The following is a 17452-nucleotide window of genomic DNA, read 5'->3' on the forward strand; positions in this document are numbered from 1 at the left end:
GATGCTGAAGGTTACCCCCTCCAAAGCTGGTGAACTGCTCCACATTGCTAAAAAAGGCACTCCAAGATCTAGTGGAGAAGAATGTAAAGCAATATCCGAAGACTCACATGTCTCCTCGAAGGATAAAGAGACCTCCTCCAACTGTTGTACACAAATATCCACAATCATGTCAATCTCGAAAGAAGGATCATGTAGATAATGCACAAGAGGGTTATCTCTCGCAACAATCGAAGAAGGATCATCTTCATCAAAGAGAAGATGAATATCATCAATGATGTCTCCCAAATCTGCAATGTAGGACTCCACAAACAAACCTGCAATGTCTGTCAAGTAGTCATCCCAATGAATTGAAGCTAGAAGACATGAAATATCCTGTTGTACTGAATCACAAGAAGGCAAAACTGTCGCACTAGCTGCATCATCAGGTGCACGAGGTGATGTGATATCAATAAGAGGAGATGAAATGCAAGGCTCAAGAGCGGGGTCACATGTGAGAACAACCAAGTTCAAGTACCCAAAGTTCTCCTCAAAATATGAATCATCAACATAGGAAGAATCAACCTCATCAATAGGACCAAAATGTGAAAAGGAGTACAACTGAGATGCATCATCAACCACCCCAGTCGTAATGATAGCTCTAGTCTCTAGTCTCTAATGATAATGGAATCAGGTGTGAACTCCACAATTTTCTTAGTTGCCCCATGTGTGATTTGATAGATGGAAAGAAGATTGTTTGTCAAGTAGGGTACACACAACACATCATTGAAGGAGTTATCCCCAATGGCAATAGATCATTTCCCAATCACATCCATGTATGTATGATTGCCCATCAAAATCTGCGGCATGGTGCAAGACTCAAATGAAGAGAACATAGACTGCGAAGATGCCATATGATGAGAAGCCCCTGAATCTAGAAGCCATCTCCATGAATCATGACTTGTAGTAGCACAAAGAGCTTGTCCCTTTCCTTTATCTATCCCAAAAGAGTGATCCTTTCTTTATCCTTTTCTTTGGAAGCCGAAGTAGACATTCTAGAAGGCAGGTTGATTTTGTTCTTCTCAAGAAGATGCTTCAACTCATCAATATCCTTCTTGTAACAATGATGTTCATCATGTCCTGACTTCTTCCAATATGCACAAAAAATATTGTCCTTATATGATTTCCTCCTAGGCGAGGAAGTAGAATCACCTTGTTGTGGAGAGGAGGATTGTGCTCCATCTTGTTGTCGTTTTGACTTAGGTTGCTTTTGATTCTTGCCTTTTCCTTGATTGCTTTGATTCCCTTTATTAGCCACCAATGCTTGTGACTTTGAAGATTTGAGAACCCCCATCTTAGTCAACTTAGATTGCTCAAGTATCAACATCTCCGTGATTGCATCAAATGAGAGAGAAGTGTAAGAGGAACCTTGAACTAATCTATGGGTGTGAAAGCTAGATACAAAGGCTGCATTTTCTGAAGGAAGCTTGTCCAACAAGTTAAAAACCAATTGAACATCCTTTTTGTCAATGCCACAATCCTTTAGCTTTGCTCTTAGCTCAATTGCTTTAGTGACATAATCTTGGATTGTATCAAAATCCTTGGGATCCAATGTTGTGAGTTCACTATCAAGCTTGTAGACCTTAATCTCATCAACTTGACCATACAATTTCTCATAAATATCCCGAGCCTCTTTAATTGTAGTACACTTATCAATGTGAAAAATGAGGTCATCTGGTACATATTTTCTAAGAGTTCCAAGTGCCATAGCATTCTTAGTGAGCCATTCAATTTGAGCATTAGGATCAGCCTTAGGATCAGGTGGTGTTGTAATAGTTCCATTTACATAATGAATGAGTCCTTTTTCCATTAGTTTACTCCATGCCTTTGTCTTCAATGATGCATAATTATGAGGAGTTAAAAGTGAAAATTTAGGAGAACCCATAGCACCAAAATACATAAAAAAACAAGATAGAGAGAGGCAGAATCACACAAGACACCCCCCCAAATTTACTCAATCAAGAACCCCCCCCCAAAAAAACAAATGGTGATTTGAAACTTTATACTTAGTGCGTATACAATGAGCCACTTGCAAAACAAGGCAAGGTGGACTTTTGATTTCAATTTTACAACTTCTCAAAATGGAATATAAGAGACTTCAACAAATACTGCAAGTGATCTATTCTAAGATCCAAGCAAAATGCAAGTACCAGATAGGCCAAAAATGACCAAATATTGAAAGTACAATTTCTACTCAAAATCACTGCAAACTAATGGCAGATTATGAAAGTAGACGGAAAATTATGCATTTTAAAAAAAACGGCACTTGAAAAGGAGGTCGTATGACCCCAAATGAAGTCTCTGAAGTTGCAAAATTTGGGATTAGACGAGTACAGTCATGAAAATTTGCAAATTCTGAAAAATCCATCCATCAAAATCAAAAAAATTCCTCCACCACTACGAAGAGCACAAAATTCTAGCCCATTTAAAAAAAAAATTACACCAAAAAAGGAGCCAAAATGAGCAAGTTATGGCCATTTGAAGTTGAACTGCAAAATTAAAAATGCAAATGAGAGGGGGGTAAAAAAAATTCAAAATGTTGTTGACGTAGTGCTGACGTCAGGAAACAACGGGCTTAAATTTGACATCCGTCTGACTGTCAAAAGAACTTCACCTCCCCCTACATGGTTGTCCGTATGGTACATACTATACACCTGGCAAAAAATGACTGGTTCGTATAGGTGATGTGGCTGCCAATGTGGCACAGTACAGAAAAAAGACGTGGTTGTCGACTGGGACCCACATGGTTGAACTATCAGCGTGTGCAAATGAAAAGATGTCGCATGGCAGCCTCGCTGGTGGTCGGCGACGTATGGTAAAGCGACAGCCCGAGCGGAGATTGCTAGAGATTGGAGGAGCATGTCGGTTCTGGGGAAGGACGTCGGCGTCAGGAGCAGAATAGATGCAGGACAGCAGTCGGGACAAAGCAGAGCCGACCGTTAGGACAGAGCAGAGCTAGCCGTCGGGACAGAGCAGAGTCGACCGAAGTGCGAAGGGCAGCGGTGGGGAGGACCAACGTGGACGGGGCGAAAAACAAATGGCCAACGAGACCACGATGATGACAACATGAATGGAGGGCGGCACAAACCAACAATGGCAGCACGACAATGCATATCGACGATGACAACACAGTTTGTGGAGCGGGCCCAGGAGCAGAGCCGACTGGGAGAAGGAGGAGCCAGAGATGCAGGCGGGGGTCGGTTAGGGAATAACGTCGACAAACCATGCAAAAAAAAATTGCAGTCTGCATACGGTGGTCGGGTGGGGGTAAACCCCCCCCCCCAAAAAAAAAAAAAAAAAATATTTTTTTAAAAAAATACAATAATTTTTTTAAAAAATACAATAATTTTTTTTTTTAAACTTTTACAAAAAAGGATTTTACATAAAAAAATAAAATTTGCGAAGAAAGATGAGAATTTTTTTAAAAATAAATTCGTAGAATATATTTTTTATATTATATTTGTGTTTTATACAAAATCCGTACGAAATTACCAGAATAGGGAAAAAATTTCCTTCACCAAATATGTCCGACATTATAATCAAAATTCATGGAAACGGCCTTCTAGACGCAACCATGATCTCCAAATCATTGTAGGATGCCCCCCAAAGCTGCAGATCCCCAAATCTAAAATTGAATCCTCCAAAATGTCTCCAAAAGACTAATCAATAAAGTCGTTTAGGCTCTGATAACATGTGAGATTTTTCCAAAGATCAAGAGCTCAATGAAAAGTACAATAGAGAGACAAAATAGATGATATGAATAAACTGTATTCTATCAAGATGAAAATACTGATCAACTGGATCATCAATCAATACATACAATTAATATGAACCTGCTTATATGGGCAAAGCTATATGGATACGTGAGCACACAAACATGACATGTGGCTCAATAAGAATCAAGAGTAGGTAGGAAATAGGTGTGGTAGGTAGGAGAAACAATAAAATATTCCACATGAGGTGGATCACCCACCGAAGGTGGAATGTAACAACAAGATAAGACCACAAAAGGTGGAAATTCTCCTACACACACTATCCCAATGTGGCACAAACACCCAAGTGTCTCATACCCAAACAACTATGATATGCATGTACCTAAGTAAACTTAAGTAAGGTGTAATTATACCAACATGAATAATTAATTACACCAACAGGGATCTTCTTTGGGCTTCCTTTGAGAATCATACAGGTTTTGATTTATGGCTTTTGAGTTGTGTTGTCTCCTTGATGGCTCTATAGGGTTGGGCTTGATTTTTTTCTTAATGACAAGGATTAGCATTGTGGTCCAAATGGATTATCTAACCTCTTGAAGGTGATGAGGCATGGAAATCCTTGATGTCTCATTGTATCTATTTAGGCATTCCCTATGGAAGGTAATATTGGAAGGGGATTGGCCTCCACACCCTTCTTACCATGAAGGATTCTATCTAAATTTAGATTAATTTTATGATGAAAATAATTTTGGAGAGACTAGGAAACCATTACAATTTAGTTGGTTTAGAATGGAAATGGCTTTCACACTGAGCTTTCCATCGATCAACAATCTCTATGGTGATCTCCTGTTATCTATTATCAAGATCATCTACTAGCCAAGAATCCATGGGTCCATGTTTTGAGGTTTTTTAAGAAGGGAATTAAGACCCTTTTATATATTTTTTGAAGAGAGCTAATAATTTTCTTATTTGGTGCAAAAAATTGTTTTGTTTCCTAATTAGGACTTCAAAACCTTAGAGGTTGTTATTGAATCCATGCCTCCAATCAAGAATCTTATGAATTATATCTAGATGCACAAATATAATAACAACCTAGAAACTTTTGAGGTCTTGATTTGGGCCAAGTAAGAATAATATTTGGCGGAAAGGTTAGAAAAATTATAAATGGTATCTTAACACAATGTTTTTTTAATTACAATTCTTGCAAAGGATACTCTTGTCTCTCTCCACATTTGTTTTTGTGTTGATTTTAAGCTAGAGATGGATGTTGCAATCCTCTTTGAGTTATTAGTAGCATAGGTTTCAAATGGTTTGGTGAACAATTCTAGTATTAAAGCTTGCTCATTTTTCCCAATGAATTCTTCTTTAAGGTCTTCTAGTTGGCTGAATATTAACTCATATTGCAATTATAGATCCTTAATGCCCATTTTGTGGCAATTTAGAAACTTTCAAGAACTTTTTGTAGTTTTGTTCTAAAACTCAAGCTATGTGGGCTTGGATTCATGATTTTTTAGACCTTTTAGGATTGAGCCATTTTCATCACATATAATTGTACAACCTGAGAGTGACCCAAAATTTCTTCTAAATATTAATAGATTTAGCACACTTCATGGTGAATTTTTTTTCCAAATTCATATTTGTGGGATTAGTACTTGATAGACCTAATAGATTTTTTTTGTGAGTTGATCATATTGTAGATTTGGAGGACACATTTGAGTGATTATCTATCCTAATTTATGGCAGTTACAACACAACTGTTGTCACACTATCATTGTCTTTTGGAGATTGATGATCATAAATTTTCACATAGTCTTGATGTTTCATCTTCTTTATTTGGGGTATCATTTGATTTTGTTGTGTCATACACACCTAATCAATTTTTCAGAGATAGCCATCACGAGACTTCTTCCTTCATCTTCTTGGAGTTGGAGTTAATTCTACATCAACTATTGGACTTGTTTCTTCCTAAAGAGAGGCATTTTGTTTGTAGGAATTGTATTCTCTTTTGTCTTCAAGTATTCACCATTAGCATAAGAGATACTTCATTATGGTGGGGATATATAGTCTCACTGTTTCTCTCCCATGCAGGGATATTGAATGTATAAGTGTGATCAATGTAGTCCTCGAGGGTTCATGTTAAGTCCTACATTCATCACTTATTCTATCACTTGTATATGATCGTTTTCTTACATTCTTTGTTTGGAGAGGGGTTTTTTATTACCAGGTTTTTCTACTCTACTTCGTTTGGGAGAGATCTTTTTGTAAATGGGTAAGTTTGGACTAGTGGTCAAGACACATCTTTGTATCATTTTCATTTGTTAACTTCTCCTTAAGTTACATTTAAGGGGGGGGTAGTGTGAATGGGGGTATTACCTATCCATTTTCCTCTTTGTGGTGTGAACAAGACACATTATCTAACTAGTAATTAGTTAGGTCTTATCAACCCATGTTCACATGTTAAGTTTATTTGGGAGACTAGAAATATTTCTATAAGGTACTAGTTGTCATGTGGTCTTATCTTTAGTTGTGTTAACACTTGTCATGATCTTGTCCAATCCTATGTCACAAACTTTCCTATATAAGTGAGTCCTCACACGTACAATTGTATCAATTCTATCAATAATTTTGCATCCATTATTGCAAATCTGTACTCTTGCTTTTTTTTTTCATAGAAGGAAATTTCGGTTGTAGGTGATCTCAGTACCTTAAGTCCATGGATTAATCTAACACATAAATCTCATTTTAATTCTCTTATAACCTCATCCAAGTATTTGGGGGAATTTCATGGATCTCCAAAAGGGCCATTAGACATCATCAAAATATTATTATGCCTACTTAGTATTCCAACTTTACAATTATAGTATTAGAGCATTGTAACTAGAATTTGCAAAGTGTACACAATATTCTTAGTCATAACTTTAGACACTAAAAAGTGGTCAACACATGTGTCTCCTATTTTTTTTTAACATATCATGCACATAGTGCCTCTTAGGTTTAAATAATTAATCAAACACCTTTTTTACTAACAATTCTTTTAAGTCCTAAATAAATAAATTTAATATCTCTCTTTTGTCCATTAATTAAATAAATTCATTTTATTTAATTAACTAATTCATAAATATGAAGCAATAAATTAATAAATCTTTTTTTATTAATTTTCATATTTATCTTCCTCCAAAATAAAGATAATAAATAAATTTTATTTATTAATTCATCTTTATTTCCTGCTTTTCTTAATTTTTTATTCCTCCATTTTATTCTCTTATGTGGATATATTTAATAATTTTTAATTATTAAATATTTTCATAAATCCTCATAATTTTCAAATTTGGAAACTAATATCTTTCCTTGATTTTCAAAAATCAATCTTTTTGGCAATATCTCATTAATCTTAATTTTTAAATTAAAAAATGAGGTATGTATCTTCAAAAATATGCTTTTTGTGAGAGGATAATTTATTTATTTTTAATTCTTCTATTTATCTTTCTTCTATCTTCATCCCATTCATTTAACAAAAACTCTTTTCAATCTTAACCATCCAATCAATCCTCAATTTTTTTTATAAATTGGACTCTTTTCTCATTCAATTTCAACCACGTCTCAAGTATCCTCATGTTGGCGATTTTTCTATCATCTTGTAGGTGAGATCCACAACACATTTGGAGGAAAAACATAAACAATGGAGGTCAATGGAGAAGACATTAGCATTGGTTATGGTTTGCACTTTTGATATTTGTTTTCCATTCTTCTATTGTGTGTATTAGGATCAATTTCTTAAGTTGTTAGGGTTTGTGGTTGCCTAACTTATTGCTTTGATGATATTCTATTTTTCTAGTTACAATAACACTTTTGAGAAGTCCTTTTTATTTATAGAACTCTTTCTTAGTTCTTTGCTTAAATCCTAAAATTCACTACTTATTTTCATTATTACTAAGAGGTGAGGATAATGCTAGAGTGAGAGATGGGGATGAATATTGGTATACTATTTTAGGAAAACACTAGATATTAATAATTGGGGACAATTAAAAAAATACATGTTTTAAATTTTGAAAAATAATACTCATACAATGGATATGAAATTTTAAAGAACATGTACAATACTAAAATTCTTAAAAAATAAAAACTTATGTTATATTGATATTTGATAATCATGATGGTATTAAAAAGTAAAAAAAATCTACTATAATTACTTGGAGATGGTAAACAAAGATTGAGAGGGAAATTCTATTATTATAAAAGCATTGTAGGAGGGTTCTTAGAGTTGTATTTTTTATCAATTGATAAAAAAATATCAATGCATTTATAAAAATATATATTTTTTTCTTTGTACTATAACCTCTTTGAAATTTGATGAGATTTTTACTATAAAAAATCATCTAAACAGTTGTGAAAAAATAGAATATTATAAGTATATTAGAGTATGTCTTTACATTTTAACTTTTTTCAATTACATGTTAACATTTTAGAAAAATCAATGATTTTATATGATATATAAACAATCTAAATTTAAAAAAAAAAATTCATAAATAAAAAAATATATATTTAAAATCTTTTAAAATATAAGTCTTGTGATATAAGTACAAAAGAAAAAAAATAACTGTTTTTTTTAAATTTTAAATCCCACTTAAACCTTGCATAGGAACTCATTGATTCCTGTTATTATTATTTCTTATATGGTGGGGACCTTTGTTCTTTATTAATAGTTTTTCATTCCAGTCAGTTTTCTGCGATCATTTTAACTTGGTCTTCATCATCTTAACTCTAGTAAGGTGAATGATTATTTGCATGAGATACGCCCCTCTTCGAGATTGCTCATATATCGCCTTATGGGGGCTGTCTATTATGAGATGACGTGAGTGTGTTTTTTTATCGACTTTTTTCCAGATGTTGGGCTTTTTCCCATTTTAACCTATTTTCAAAGTCATCATTCCCCTCATTGATCTCTTCATTGTTATCTGTTTATACCTTCATTTTGTAGGGCATTTGAGAGTTGAGGATTGTAAATCTTTTATAATATTTAGTATGTATTTATTTAAGTTCATCATCAATCTTATTTTTTTTATATAAATGTTTCTCAACATTAAACATTTAAGGAAAGATGAAACGTCGATTTTAAAAATCTAGAAATCGTATTGCAGATTCGCATGTAGATAACCACTTAAAATAAACCACGAACGTTTAGCATAAACATGTCTTTATAAGAATATACACCTTCGTCCAGCCTATGAAAACTTGAAAATTTGGATTAACTCTATGAATAATAAACTCGAAGTGATAGAACGTTGTCAATGAAATCAGCAAATGTACAGTCAAGAACTAATTTATTGATTTTTGTGGTATAACGGCTTAATAAGTTTATTCTATTGTTTCTTTCTACGTCAATTACGTTCATTGTCTTTTTTAAATTCAGTAAGACACATTAATTACTTATTATGTAGGATCCTAATGATTATCACGGTAAAACAAATTAAATTCGAAACCCTTAGGTCTTCTTGTTTGTAATTCATCGTTGCGGATTGTGCTCCTAAAAAAGCTATGGCTTTCAAAGTCCTGCTATTTTTCTGATATGTTGTAAGATGCAGTCCACAGAAACATATTTCTTTATACGTAGGAAAATGCATTTCTGAATGAATTGATATTGATGTTGCCGCAATGTCCATGTAGGAGATATGCGGGAACATATTATTCGTAAATAGAGATGGAAAGTTCTGTAGGTTAGGAAACAAATTTGGATTCATATATGTGGAATCAACAGTGTTATGTCACCTTTTCCTTCGCTGTGGGTGTAACATAGTTGATTTGAGATGTATGTTTGGAAAATGAGAACCTACAGAACAATTTCAAAATATGTAAGGAATAAAATTTTCTACTGAATGGAAGTGTGATCAAACAGTTGGGTCTCTTAATTACTAGTTCCTGCCTATCTATAGGCGGAGACTCATATTTTCGGTCCATCAATTTGGGATTAAGTTTCATAAAAAACTGTGCATTCATGAAAGATTTCCAGTTTCATAATGCTTAGGGTGTATGTTCAAATTATTTGTTTCTTATTTATACATACTGACTCGCAGAATTTAACCAAGGGATATAAATTTTTAATTGAAAAATAGAAAGAAAATCATCCTCCAATCGTAAGTTGCGCTGGACAAAAATTAAAGCAAGTTTATAATCTTTCTGCTTTTTATTTCGGCTGGGAAGTTTAACCTAATGCTTTTTCTGTTGTTTCACTGGTAAACGGCTGGGGCATGGACTGCAGGGCATGTGTTAATTGCACATAGGAATGTGTTTGGACTTTGGAGGCGGCAGTCTTAACAGTTAAGACCGTTCATGTGCCTTGTTTATTTAATATGCTTTCCACATTGTACATACGTTCTTACCAATTTCAAAATGCCTGTCCAATGAGAAAGAAGACCACGAAAATGTTAAACAGCTTTTCTTATGTTCTATATTAATGCTTGCATGTAGACACGTGTGTGTCCAGCTGGCTGCGGATGTTTATTCAGGAACTTTGCATTGTAAAACTTCCTATGACAAAAAATTAACAAAGACAAACTAGAAAGGTTTTGCTTTTCGCTTGCAACATGGCAAACTGTATGTAACACAGTCTCTTTATATGCCATGTAATATACTGCATGCATTCAATAGAAGGAATAATGGCTAGATGCGGATGGTTGTGCGTGTTCATTTGTGATTAAGTAGAAGCAGGTAGCATCGTCCTCCTCGGCCAAGATTTCAAGCCCATGGACGTTCTATGAAGCAATATTTATGTCCACCAAATGTAGAGCTGTTTGTTTGGTTGTAATAGAGACAACTTCAATCCACGTCAATGCACTTGTTACGCTGCCAACCTACTTGACTACTGATTTGATGACCGTGGCATTGGATCTACAAATGCCAATGCCATTTATAGATGAGCAATCCCGATCTCATATCCCCTTGCTCGGTAACCCACACCTCTCCTGAGACAAGTTTGTTCTTTGTCAAATGTATCTTAATGGACAGTAATGCATCTCTACTGAGACATACATTGTTTTTTAAAAGGTTTTGTTATTTCAGTCCTGGTATTTCTTCATTATTCTAACCATAAAGGAGTCCACACCAAGAGCAATTTATTTCAGTATTTCAGTCTTGAAGCTATTAGATTACTTCCATATAATCTCACTAGGACAAAATTGGCCATTGAGTCTCATCAACATTTTAGTCACTTGCTTCTTGTTGCCATAGAATATTACCGTACATCAATGGCTTGTTCTCTTCTCATCAATCTATTTTGTTTCTTATTTCAAAGAAATTGTGAATGATTTGCATTGTTCAATAAAAATCTGTATGACCTTTTTTAAATAGACGACATCTCTGGTCATCCTCCGTTCTGGAGAGTTGTTTGCTTTCTTTCTGTCTACTTCCCTAGAGATTCAGTGTATATATTTTAGATTAAGTTCGTCAGGTGAGTAAGGCTTGAAATGGAGGATTTAGGCGTTGCTAAATGCTTACTCTCCCTGGGACTGGCATATCTGGTTGAATTGGAGCTGTAATTTGACATCTAACTAGAATCGGAACTGGTGCCTTTCCATCCTCTCAAGGTCCGCTACATCTATTTTTGAATGCAAATGCAAGTGTATATATATATATATATACACACATGTGGCTAGATCTTCTTCAATACTTTTTTCATTTTAGTGAAGGGATCTTTTGCTTGGGTTATGCATTTTATTTTTTGTATGGTATTTAGAGGCCTTATGATCTATCTAGAGGCCTTATGTTTTATCCAAATTTACTGATAAACTTGCATAGAAAGTTGATCTATCCAAATATTTACTGATAAATTTGCATATAAAGTTGATCTATCCAAAAATGTGATTTAAGATAAATTTTGCTTGATAACATGCACCCTTTTTGGATCTATTAAAAACCCCTTTATCAAAATTTGGTTACCTAATAATTTGCCTTCGACAACACTGAATATACACCTTTTTAGATTTGATGATATCTCTATATCCCTTACAATGTTGAAGCAATTTCTGAAGATTTTTAAAGGATTGCATAGAAGATAAGAGATACAAACATTTTCACATCAAATTGGCTGGAAAATTTGTTCTCTGCTTCAGACAAAAAGAGTCAATGTGTTCTGAGACTGATAAGAATCATATGGTGATATCTGTTCAGGAGGAAAGAAACTACACTTTTTTTAGGAAACAGTGTAACACCATGTGTATGCATACTTGTGTATTATATTTTTGTTTTCCAATGGACTCATCGATTTCATTTTGATAGATGCCTCCAGGATTCTGTCGATAAGGATGTCTGTGCCAATCAGTCCTCATAGGTTGGATTTCACAAATCTGTTGTTTCTTTGCCATCTCAAAATTTATTCAGACGATATTCCTGTTAAATTTGGGCTTTCCCATTAAGTATTTGGCTACAAGATTCTGCGGATAAGGATGTCAATGCCAGTCAGTCTTCATAGGTAGGATTTCACAAATTTGTTGTTTCTTTCAGTTTGCCATCTTAAAATTTATTCAGACAGATATTCTTATTAAATTTGGGCTTCTGGTTCAGAATTTCATTTCCTATAAATCTAGCCAATCCAAAACATTAATGATTAATGCTGTACAACTTCACGTCGAGGGTTTGCCCGCATTTTCTACTGTCAAAATCAGATATCACCACTTTTCCCAATTATCACTTCACTAGCTAAAGTATCGTAATTAGGAACCTTGTCCTTTCGGCATTTGGCAGGGACTCCTGCTGCACCGCAGCCCTTGTTATGTTAGAGATGAAGGCTCGGCTTTTTTCATAATGAACATCTTATTGTTTGTTGGAGGATAAAAAAATGCAAACATACGATAATAAGAGTATCAATTTTTTTACTTAAATATTTTTCATGTTTGTATAATGAAAATATAATAGTTTATAATTATTTGATTATATTAAAAGAAATCTCTCTTACACTTTAAGAGTGGCAGTTGGCAGTTGAATGAATGTAAGGAAAATATTAACATTCTTATTTAGATTGGTTTAAATATTAGTTTTAATGTTATTAAACAGACTTAAGTGATTTGTTGAATGCTGATTACAATAATTTTTTAATTTTTATTACTGTTCTTTTTTGACAAATATTATTTCTGATATTTAGAGCATGTACAATCTTAAAGTTCCTCCCTAATGTAGATTCTGAACAGCCCCTCCAACAGTAATCAGTAGTAATAACAAAACAAATAACAGAGATAAATGAAACTGCAAATATAATGGATTAACAAACTATTCTGTTCGCTGTGCCGGGTGCCCTGTTCGGAAGCAAACTACTCAGAACCATTATTGTGCAAATTCCTTTCTTATTGCAGTCTATTGAAAAAGATACGAAGTCAATGAAACTGCAAATAAAACTGATTAACAAATTATTATGTTCACTGTGCCCTGTTCGGAAGCAAACTACTCAGAAACAGTATTGTGCAAATTCCTTTCTTATTGCAGTCTATTGAAAAGTATCCTATATTTAAAGAGTTTGTATGCGTCATATAATTCGAGGCTTCCTAGAAAAAACTAAGAGAAAAAAAACACATAATACAAAGCATTGACTTCTATAAAACAAAGCTATCAACGCATGCTTTATTCGCAGAAAAAATCTCAGTTTTAAAACTAAAAAACTGTTTTAATGCTGCTGCGGGCGAATTGCTTTTTTTGTTTTTTTCCTTGTCACGCTGGCAGCATCAATTATCTTCACCTAATTCTTGATTTCTATTACTGTTAGAAATGTTACTCTCGATACTTATAGAATAAGTGTTTATCTTCTGATACTTAAGGAACGGTTTGGAAGGTTTCTCTTTTTCTATTGACTTTATTTTCAATCTAAATTTTTCTTAATTTTTTAAAATTAATGTATCATAAATCTTTTTAGAATTGACTTACTTATTCTATAATTGTTATCTATATATTTACATTTATGTTAAAAAATTCAAATATTCTAATTTTATATTTTAATATGTTTTAATTAATTAATATGGTAACCAGATTTCTCCTCCCAACAATTTTTTGTCTTTGGCTTCTGACCAAACTAAGCTCTCACCTGAGGCGAACCTTAACAGTCCATCACATCGAAAAAATATTCAAACTGTATAAATGTTGTTTGGCTAAATGGGCGTAGGATCAGGACACCATTTATTGTAAATGGGCAATATTTGTCTATGTGAACTAATTTAATTCATATGCTGGAACAATTAGTTATGGAGGATAAAACTATGTAATTCTTTGCTGGACTGTGGATCATTCTTATTTTGTAAGTGTTTCTGTGTAATAAAGTTTTACCTTTTAAAAAAAAAAATTAATTTCTGAAACTAAATTGAACCCTTCATTCCATGAATTTGCGCTCTTGTTTTTTAATTGCACTTTTGTACAACACTAACTTTTCTTTTTTCAAAAATACTAAAATGAAACTATTTCCGCTCTTTTGTGAGAATCAGGGAGCAAAATACAGGAAATTAAAAATTCCTATCAATCAGATGAGCCTTGATTAATGTAAGAATAATAAAAATTCTAAGAATATGAAAATTTTATAACCACCGTTGTCAGGGAAAAGATTAAACCTTTTGTGCAACATTCAATTATTTTGATTATCAACTAGGTAAGTGGAATTGAACCTTTAGATGCCTAGTGATAAGTTATGACTATTTAGAATTAGTGTGGTCGCAGGTCAAAATAATCATTCTAATAGAGTACTGTAGATGGCTAATGATTAATTGAAAGGAGAAGTGTGGCTCTAGGTGGAATCCGAAGCCCCGAAGTAAAGGGTCTCTCTGCAGTGGATCATGTAATGTTTAAGAGAGAACACTAGGTAAGAACTTATTCGCCTGTATATATACTTCTTATTGGGAGCTTCTCTCGCTTCTTCACTTATTTTCTTAGCTTGAAAACTAAGAGAAATTTTCAAACCTGTGTTGATTGCAATCTTATATTTAAAAAAATATTATTTTTTAATAAGATATTATATTTTAATTCATATTTATATTGATTAAAATAGTTTTTAATTATAATTGTGTGTAAATTTTTTAATTAACATTTTAATCATATTTTTTATTTTATTACTATAATAAAGAGAACATGAACAGATTAAACAAACCAATAATTTAAAAAGTTTCATTACAGGTTTTGGAAATGAATTTAGTGAATTTTTTTTTAAATTATTTACACTAGAGGCAGGAAGTACACAGCCACCAGCCACGTCAAACCGGAGATCAATTGGAGAACGGGAACCTCTGAGTCAAACCGGAGACCAATATGGAGCAAACCCATAGCCCAAGCCAACTCCACTACTCGTGAAAATAATCATTCTAATAGAATATTGTAGATGGCTAATGAAAATTCTAAGAATATGAAAATTTTATAACCACAGTGTGTCAGGGAAAAGATTAAACTTTTTGTACAATATTCAATTATTTTGATTATCAACTAGGTAAGTGGAATTGAACCTTTAGATGCCTAGTGATAAGTTATGACTATTTAGAATTAGTGTGGTTGCAGGTCAAAATAATCATTCTAATAGAGTTCTGTAGATGGCTAATGATTAATTGAAAGGAGAAGTGTGGCTCTAGGTGGAATCCGAAGCCCCGGAGTAAAGGGTCTCTCTGCAGTGGATCATGTAATGTTTAAGAGAGAACACTAGGTAAGAACTTATTCGCTTGTTATATTTGTTATGACTAGGCAGCTACAACCCTGACATATATGTACCAAAATTCTACCCAGTGAAATGATGAATTTGAAAGTGATTGTATTTGTAAATTTTATGATTATACAGGTTTTGAATTTTTTTCTTCATTGTTTCTACTGATTTTTATGTAAATTGATTTTTTAGGAATGATTGAGAGATTAAGAACTATTGTCTTTCATTGTAATTTTGCTGCTGCTTTGTAGTTGTAATTGTTGTTTCTTTGCTGCTGGTTTTCAGCTCTCTTTTTTCCGATAGCAAAAAAACTGTCTTTCATTGAACGCTCATTGGAGAACTTATAATCTTCACTTCGAAGTTTGTGATGGATTGGTTTGAGTGGAATGCGAGAAAATAGGCGGCCTTTTTTTTATTCTACAGTGAAGAAATTTTGCTAGGTTCAGCCGCTATTTCCTCCTAAATGTTGTTCACAGTTGGGGGTTGAGGCGAAAGATGCAGGGGTGTAAGTGGCTTGGCTGAATTAAGTGGGGAATAATTTCCAAATATATTTGATCTTATAAATCGCTAACGACAAAATTGAGAGCAAAGATTGTAACTCTCATAGAAAAGACCCAGAAGTGTCGTGGGGTTTGAACTAGTGCCCCTTTTTTCATTCAAAGTATGTTTACTATTATTTTCAATCTGGTATGTCAACTTTTTATGTAAGAGCAGAATTTATGTCCAATATAGTAAGTGTTTTAAAAAGCTTTAATTTAAAATTTTATAGTTTGATAGAGGTGATACTAGACAAATTAAGCCTATTCAAATTAAAAGGGATGGCGTTGATTATTATTATTTTTAAATTTTTTTTAATGTTTGTTGGGGTTTGAGTTCTTGATTTTGATTGCTGTGGGGCTTCTCTGGCTCTTGTATGTTTTTCTTATGATATGATGATTATGACTATCTGAAAATCTCTTTGTTTTAATTGAACTTTTATCTTTTGAAAAAAAAACCTATTTAAATTAAGAATATAATTTGTACATCAGCTTGATTATTTTCAGAATTCAATTTAAGAATATAATTGTCCATCAGCTTTACTATTTCAGAATTTGTTACAGGATTGGCTTGTATGCTACCAGCAGAGTTGTGCTCGACATCTGGTTGGAGGCCCAACAGATTACTAGCTCTCTGATAGATCCTTCTGCGTGCTGCCTCAAAAGCTTCACCGAAGGAAGCTGTAGTACAGGAGAGCTGGGTACTAGAGGGACTATTCGGCTGGTGGTCTTCTAGTTTCTCCTGTGTTTTTTGAGGTGATAATCTTTTAGAATGAGGATTTTTCTGAGTGTACATTTGAATTGTTTTAATGGTGGAAAATCTGTATGCGTGATAGAGAGGCTATAAGTTCAAATTTTGTAGTTGGTACAATATAAACTCTTGTTGCATGAATTACAGAACAGTCATGTCTGTAAAGGAAACAAATGACTGATATTGTAGACTATAAATAAATCTATTTTCATTTCCATAATTCCTTAAATTGACCAATGGACGTAGCTCTGATGGACATGCAGTGGGGTCGTCTGCCTTAGGAAGCGATGCTAATTCATTGGTCAGTCAACTGGGCTGAAGGAAGTACAGGGTACTTGCCAGCTTTAGGTCTAACATTGATTTCGTCTGTTCTTTGCCTGGACACCTAGTGGTGGACATACCTAAAGCTGAATTTTTTCTGATCAATTATTGTCTATTGACATATACAAAATCAAGGTCATGTTTATTCTATTAGATTTTGTGTTTGTGTTAATAGGGATAAGCTTATTTTGTTTGATTGTTTGATTTTTCATTTTCAAAATTTAGTGTATGGAAGTAACAAATTATGGTAAATTTTTTTAAAGCTATTTGTCTCATTTGTTGCAAATTGGATCACACTTCAATAACTTATAAATCCAATACTGATTCCCAAAAGATTTGGATATTGAAGTCATTTTGTCCATTTTAGGAAGTTGTTCTAGATCGGACCATGACAATTGCGACCAACCATACTAAAAAAATGTTGTGGTAAAGGTTTATCATT

General features: G+C 33.5%; 1 protein-coding gene across 4 annotated transcripts in view; it reads left to right on the top strand.

Annotated features, from left to right (window-relative positions):
• The window catches only part of LOC131078018 (transcriptional regulator STERILE APETALA), a 36387-nt gene extending 19224 nt beyond the window's left edge, over positions 1-17163 (top strand). For 2 of the 4 annotated variants that reach the window (XR_009372484.1, XR_009372486.1), the window contains 2 exons: positions 10006-10063; positions 16503-17163. The gene's annotated coding sequence lies outside the window, so the exon portion shown is untranslated. Of the gene's footprint in view, positions 1-10005; positions 10064-14435; positions 14673-16502 lie in introns of those variants that run through there. The other 2 variants (XR_009372485.1, XR_009372487.1) reach the window with 2 other exon arrangements.
• The last annotated feature ends 289 nt before the right edge of the window (positions 17164-17452 follow it).

Source organism: Cryptomeria japonica, chromosome 5 (assembly GCF_030272615.1).
Source record: "Cryptomeria japonica chromosome 5, Sugi_1.0, whole genome shotgun sequence".
NCBI lineage: Eukaryota > Viridiplantae > Streptophyta > Pinopsida > Cupressales > Cupressaceae > Cryptomeria > Cryptomeria japonica.